This window comes from Montipora foliosa, chromosome 3 (genome assembly GCF_036669935.1).
Source record: "Montipora foliosa isolate CH-2021 chromosome 3, ASM3666993v2, whole genome shotgun sequence".
NCBI lineage: Eukaryota > Metazoa > Cnidaria > Anthozoa > Scleractinia > Acroporidae > Montipora > Montipora foliosa.
In genome coordinates, this window is record NC_090871.1 from 61,945,710 (window position 1) to 61,953,352 (window position 7,643).

Here is a 7,643-nt window from a genome sequence, read left to right on the forward strand (position 1 = left end):
TTGTACAATTATTGGAATCGTGTACCATCCCCCTACCTCCAAAGATGATCGGTTACTTGACTATCTATTAAACACTCTTTCAAGAATAGAATGCTCTATCCCAAATGCAGGTATATTACTCACTGGCGATTTCAATCGGGCAGATATCTCCCAACTGACTAGTCAGTTCCATCTCACTCAGTTCGTCAACTTTCCGACAAGAGGAGAACGAACTTAAGATCTTATTCTGTCTAACTTGGACCGATTCTACAATAATCCAGAAAGGTTTTCTCCCTTTGGTTTATCGGATCATTGTACCGTTGTTCTCTTCCCTAAACTTCACGTTAAAGAAAATAATTCTGCCTGTAAAACCATAAGAATCAGAAAGTTAAAATCGAGCTCTAGACAAGCTTTTGGACGTTTTCTTACCTCCTTGGACTGGTCCTCTCTAGATAATTACAATACTGTTCACGATAAATGGGCATATTTTAATGATCTTATACACATTGTTAACTGAATAGAGTGTAATGTGAAGTGCTAGATTTCAATCCCATATGAACCATGTGAGCGTTAGCCCTACTGATGGAAATGGGCCCACACAAGGACAGAGAAAAACTCTGACCAGGGTGGGAATTGAACCCACGACCTTCGGGTTAGATCTCCGCTGCTCTACCGACTGAGCTACAAGGTCAGACGGGAGCAGGCCGTGGGAACTGAAACTTAAAGTCACGGCAATGAACATGTACAAGTACAAGGAAAGGTTACGTTTATACAAACGTTGGCCGTGTAGCACTTATATTTTAAACAGAGTTAACTGAATAGAGTGTAATGTGAAGTGCTAGATTTCAATCCCATATGAACCATGTGAGCGTTAGCCCTACTGATGGAAATGGGCCCACACAAGGACAGAGAAAAACTCTGACCAGGGTGGGAATTGAACCCACCCACCCAAGCTCGGCCCCTGGCTTTTTATTGCTATGATCGATGATCTTGTAGTGCCCTCTGCGAATGGTACGGTTAAGTATGTCGACGACACAACGGTTTGTGAAGTAGTTGACAGCAGAGAGGTCAGCCAGGCACAGAATGCCATTAATGAGATAACAAAGTGGTCCGAGATCAATAAGTTTCAATTACCTCCCAAGAAATGCAAAGAACTTAGAATTTCTTTTTCACGTTCTCCGGCGATTCGCGAGCTAGTACCAATTAACGAAACCGCTATTATTTATCTTGTTAAGTCTGTGAAAGTACTAGGTGTGATTATTCAGGATAATTTTAGATGGAATCAGCATGTAGATGCTACCGTTAAAAAAGCGGCAAAGAGATTGTACTTTTTAATACAACTAAAGCGCGCTCATGTTCCAGCTAAGGATCTAGTCTGTTTTTATATTGCTTGCATTCAGTCAGTTTTACTATACGCCTGTCAAGTGTTTCACTATAGTCTACCCGAGTATCTTAGCTCAGCCTTAGAAAGAGTACAAAGGAGAGCCATGCGTATTATATATGTGTTATTGCGTCGAAGAGACGACATCGGTTCATATAAACTCAACGTTTAATGTCTTCAACAACTTCAACTCGTGTTACTCTCGCTCTACATCCCATAATACTTTAGACTCGGGTCAATCTCCTAACAATATGGCTACAATGTGCCATACATTGATGCTCTTAAGACCGCAAATATTAATAGTTCATCGCAAAGAAGATCTGAATTGTGTCAGAGTTTTTTTCAACAAACCATGTCTAATCCTAACAATCAGTTATTTCACTTATTACCATTTAACACTAATCATCTTTCGGTAACCCTGCGTAAACCAAGGGTTTTTGCAACGCCCTTGTTTAAGACTAATAGGTTCAGTAATACCTTTATTAAAGTTAGCGCTAGGATTTATGACTCTAAATAAACTTTCTTTATTTATATAACGAATACCATTAGTCAATTCTCCATTCGGTACCTTATAATTTATAATTTTTATATGTGTATATATATTTTTACATAATAATAATAATTATTATTATTTTCCTTTCCCTTAGTTTTCATAGTTGTGACAAGAGTCCTAGATTTATCTTAATGTATCATAATAGTTAATATATTTTACTTACTGAATTAATTTCTTAATAATGTAATGTAAACCTTATCAATTCAGTTATAACTGCAATCTAAGGTAATAATAAAGTATCTATCTATCTTGAACACGGATCGAGATGAGATGACACTTCCATTGCTCCCAACAACTCAAGTAATGGTTTTGTTCCGCGAGGTTCAAAGTTGTAATGAGAACGCTTACATTATACGAGGCTCTGGTCTTGCTTAGCTTTAAGTAAGACTTAAAGCAAGAACACATTAAGGGTTTGTGATGGCTAAAACTGATTGAATGCATTCTTAATCGTCATTTGCTTTGTGACACCCTCAATTTTGAATCTAAGCGGATTCAAAAACTAAAACCTTTTCCCTTCAGGAACAATTCAAGATACATCATTTACTTACTTTCTCGATGTGTAAGGAAAGAATGGAGGGCAGTATATAGTTCGATCACAAAAGAAACCAATAATTTATTAGACCCTTATTACACCCCTCAAGCTAATGTTCCTTATTACCTCAAAACGACAGACAAATAACTTATTACACCCATCAAGCTAATATTACTAAATACCTTGCGATGTTCCTCTTTAAAACCTTTTGAGCAGGAATAATAAACCTGGCAGAAAAAAAGAAATAAGGGATAAATAATACTGGTGCATCATTTGGGTGCGTCATTCGTAACTGATCATGAGTGACGGTGATCACTTCAGGAAATCAACTTATAAGGAATTCTGCCCAGTCACTAACTTGATCCAAACTGAGTAAAGAGAAAACAACAAAAAGTAACGCAGAAGTCATCAGAACTGGTTTATCACACACCGCGCACCGGTGGCTCAGTTGGTTGAGCACCGGACTGTCACTCGGGAGGTCGTGAGTTCAACTCCGGCCGGACCAACACTCAGGGTCTTTAAATAACTGAGGAGAAAGCGCTGCCTTTGTAACTACATCTGCAAATGGTTAGACTTTCAAGTCTTCTCGGATAAGAACGATAAGCCGGAGGTCCCGTCTCATAACCCTTCAATCTTTATAATCCTGTGGGACGTAAAAGAACCCACACACTTGTCGCTAAGAGTAGGGCACGTAGTTCCCGGTGTTCTGGTCTGTCTTCTGTTGAGTATCATGGTTGGGTGGGTAAAAAGGGGCCACAGTAATATGCGCAAGCTGTTGTGGCGCTCTGCCAGCTTGACTGGCAAAGTCTGTAAATCAAATTCAATCATAAATCAAATTACTTTCTCGTGTTATTAAGAAGTGAGTAACAGTGAGTACTGACTTACCAAAATGGATGCTAATCGATGTGAGGCCCTCGACGACAAGAAATGACTTTGCAAAATTTGATGTTTTTATGTGGTTATCCATGCATTATCGAATCTTGTACGAAAACTCTTAACTTTCATGACAAAAATCACTTATTCCTAGTATGCGAAAAAAGTAAAACTGGAGAGGGAAGCTGAAAAGTTCTCAAGAGAACAGATCGAGGTGAGATGACTGTTCCATTGCTCCGAACGAGTAAAGGACGGGGTCGTTGGGATTTTCGGTTTTTCGGTTTTTATACCGAGAAACTTTGGTTTTTCGGTTTTTGTGCGTGTTACAGTTTCGGGTTTTTCCTTATTTAAGCATTTGGTTTTCGGTTTTCGGCCAAATACAAGTGGTTTTTCTGATTTGGTATCCAACCCGGTTTTCGGTTTTGCCTATTTGGTTTCTGGTTTCCTCAACCGCGAGCGCGTGCGAAATTTAACATAGTTTAGTCCGTATCCTTCGGGTGCCACTAATGTATCAGATTGATTAAAGTTTTGAAAATCCGGGTCTGTCAACTTTCGGTTTTGATGGTTTTGTATTCTGTTTCCGGTTTTAATAGAAATTTACTTCGGTTTTTCGATTTTGGGTAAATTTTTGAGCGGTTTTTCGGTTTCTGCTAGACCCCAATGCGCCCCTCCTCAAGTAATGGTTTCGTTCGGCGGGGCTCAAAGTTGTAATGAGAACGCATACATTATACGAGACTCTGGTCTTGCATAGCGAAGACATTAAGGGTTTGTTATGGCTAAAACTGATTGAATGCATTCTTAATCGTCATTTGCTTTGTTACACCCTCAATTTTGAATCTAAGCGGATTCAGAAACTAAAACCTTCTCCGTTCAGGAACAATTCAAGGAAAGAATGGAGGGCATTATATAGTTCGATCACACAAGAAACAAATGATTCATTACACCCCTCAAGCTTATTACCTTGATATGCTCCTCGAGTCGTTACAAACTCATTAAGCAGAAATAATGAATCTCGCCTCAAATGAATAGGCCATTTTACAGTTGTTTGCTCAGCGACCAAGCCTATGAATGGCTGCGAGGCTGCCGGTGACCTTGCATTGATACAGACCTCACTGCTTTTATCATGAACTCACTGGAGAGCTATAGGTTGTTAGTCTCCTTCGGGCCCATTACACCTTTCCATCAGTCATGTATTTGTTGGGCGCTTGCCGGACTTTGTAGAACCCGCAGCTAGCGGGACACATTGTCTATCAAGGACCTAGATTAACGACTTAGCCTCCCTTTTTGTATATAAAATATGAAACGATCTTACTAAACTTTTACTAAGTTTAAATGTGGTGTCCCCTGAACAATTTATGAAATCTAACCATCGAGTCGGCGATCAGACCTATAGCTAATCACGAGAGATCAGTGCCTAACCCAGCAGTATTTCTCTGCCTAAACAGTGTTGTTTATCTGCCAAAGCGGGTTAACACTGAGGTTGTCTTTATATGTGTCACAAAGTGTCTCACGTTATTTTGGAGTACCATAATAATTGAGGAGCGAGGCATTGGGTCTTAAACATTTTTCTTTGTTGCGGTTGACGGAGTCGTTCATTCGCCTTTCACCAATTTAATGATGTGACCCAACCTGGATTCCCGGAATCAACGCCATATGTGGGTTGAATTTGTCCCCTAATACATTCTCCCGTTTTCCCATCTCGTCAAAAAAAAAAAAACAAAAACAACAAAAACAACGTTTGATTCGATCTACTTCAATTTTATGTGATTTGAATTCATTTACAGTTTTTTCAATTAGGGGCCAAGAATGCTGGATTTCAATGATGTCATCAACAAGTGTATGTTAGTGGTCACGTGGTTAAGAAGGTGAAGCGGATAACTTCCTGAATGTTTGTGAGATGAGATTTTCTTTCATATAATCTGAATTCGTGTCACTCACTGTTGTTCTACTGAAAGATGGATTGCTCGACTGCCCAAGCTATTAGTGAAATCGCTAATAGAGCGTTTTTACATGACGTCACGGCGGCCATGTTGGTGTTCCAAAACAAAGAAATGGTGGCCATGATGGTGTACCAAACTAATCCTACGGGAGTTGAACTCTATTTTTATGCAAATACTTTCTTTTTTTTTAGGAACCCAATGTGGCTGCTGGTCAAGTGAGTGAAAACGCTCTATACGCTGGGGGAAAGCTTGCGACAACAATTTGTACACGTGTGGTGTTTTCCTAGACTTTTCAAACGCTTTTCTCTGTAAACTATATGACCTTCTAAACAAGTTGGAAGTCTATGCATATGGAATAAGAGAGACTCCTTTAATCATAGTTACTTTTCAAGTAGGGAACAGTATGTTGAACTGCATGAGTGTTTTATCGAGGTTAAACCCGCGAGGCGAAGGCGAGTGATTTTTAGACCCGGTAAAACACGCAAATGTGAGCGAATTTTGTGGAAACATCCAACTCAAGGCACTTCTTGGCTTGCCAACGATTCCCGAAATCATTTGTTTTTCTCGCTCGTCCCTCGAGTCAAGGGTTTTGCAATTTTTTCCTGCTTTCTTTCATTCGCCCACTACACAAAATGTTTTTGCCGTGTCATGTCTTTTTCTTAGTGTTTTCTTATTTTCGCTCATTTGTCTCAGTTCTTAAATAAATTCAGGGGTCACTACTTCGAAACAAGACGCCATTGTTTGAAAAACAGGCACAAAACAATTTCTTCACTGTTGCTAATGATTTTAAGTAATTTTGCCCGCGGCAATTACCAAAATTAACGAGTAATGCCCTATGCCATTGCCCTCTATGATATTAAAGAGAAAACTTGAAAATTTATTGTCAGGTACCGATGTCCTCTATACGACTTCAAATTTGGTCATTTCACGTCGACGTTCTCGTCAGTACTAGAACGGCAAAGAAATGTATCAAAATGTGAAACACGCGTTCGGGGCGTGCAAAGCCTTCGTTTTTGTTCCAGCATTAAGCCCATCGTTTTATGACGCCCTGGTAGCCGTCGTGCTTATGCAAGCTCAATAGTGGGACCTTACGATCGGACGACGACAACGAGGGGTACGAAAACGCCACAAAACATTGGAGTTAATAAACAAAAACAAAGGCTCTGCACGCCCTGCACATGCGTTTTGCATTTTGGTACATTCCTTTGCCGTCCTTGTCCTCGTCCTTGTCCTCGTCCTGGACAAGGACGTGAATTGACTATAATTTTAAGGTTGTGTAGGTGACGTGATAGCCTGCAAACGTAGACGTAGTTTCAGCGGTCGTTTCTCTCCCCCGAGGAGAGAAACGACCGCCGGAAATACGTCTGCGTTCGCATGCTAATGACGTGAGAACCTGACGAAATATTTTTAATTTTCTTCCCAAACTACCACACCGATCATGCCAATTTTATTCCCGCAATGTTGATGAACACTTTCCATTCCAACCGACTTGGAGTTATCACGAAATTATTGCAATAACGGGAAATAATATTTTTAGACAACGTTCTCCTTGGCGTTGTCGTCGTGGTCCTTGAGTAACTGGTCCCTAATCAATCATCAGTGCCAATGGTTCTGCACGACGCGCAAATGCATTTAACATTTTTAGACGCCATTTTCTACTTTGGATCACTAATCTCTTGATAGATTAAAGCGAAATTGTTGCTTGTTCTTGCACTCAAAATAACCAAACGGGCAACTTTATGTTTGTCAGAGAATTCTGTCTGTAGAATATAACGGTTTATGCACAACACAATGGCAATAAATCTCTCAGGTTAGCTGGGATTAGGCTATACCGTTTAATGATGAATATAGAAAAGCTAAGATGTAACTAGGAAGGTTGACTTAGTGTCAACAAAACTTTGGAATATACGTTTATTGTAATGTTGGGTTTAAATAAAAATGTGACATTTGCATTTGGTCATGCAAAAAGGGTTTCATTTTGATTTCAAGGTCTTCTTTTCAGCGTATATTCACCAGTTCAATTTTATCCAGAAAACATGAATGCCAGTAGTTGTTTGCCTTGAAAATTGTTCGAAGCATAAATACGTTTGACTAGGTATGCAAGGGAAAGAGTATTTGCTGTATAGAATTTTAACGCAGAAAAATAAAATTGATTCTTTTTATTTCTTCATAAAATTTGATTGGTTTTACGGTTAGAACTTGAAAAACCCTTGTTTCCTTCAGTCTATGTACAGCAATGTGAAGTCGATCGAGATGGATCCTTCTTTATTCTAGTAACCTGTTTAGAAAACAAGGAAGGAAATAAGACTCCTTATGGGTTAAACACGAGGTCAGCGTTTTGTTTTACAGTGATGTAACCTTTTAGAAAAAATATAGTTTGTAAAT

General features: G+C 39.3%; 1 long non-coding RNA gene across 1 annotated transcript in view; it reads right to left on the reverse strand.

Moving 5' to 3' along the window:
- LOC137995069 (uncharacterized) overlaps positions 1 to 3,551 on the reverse strand; it is a 9,070-nt gene extending 5,519 nt beyond the window's left edge. Inside the window, exons 1-2 of the long non-coding RNA XR_011122252.1 lie at positions 3,331 to 3,551; positions 2,628 to 2,672 (exon numbers count right to left, since the gene is read on the reverse strand). This is a non-coding gene — a long non-coding RNA (uncharacterized lncRNA). The remainder of the gene's footprint in view (positions 1 to 2,627; positions 2,673 to 3,330) is intronic.
- Between the last annotated feature and the right edge of the window lie 4,092 nt (positions 3,552 to 7,643).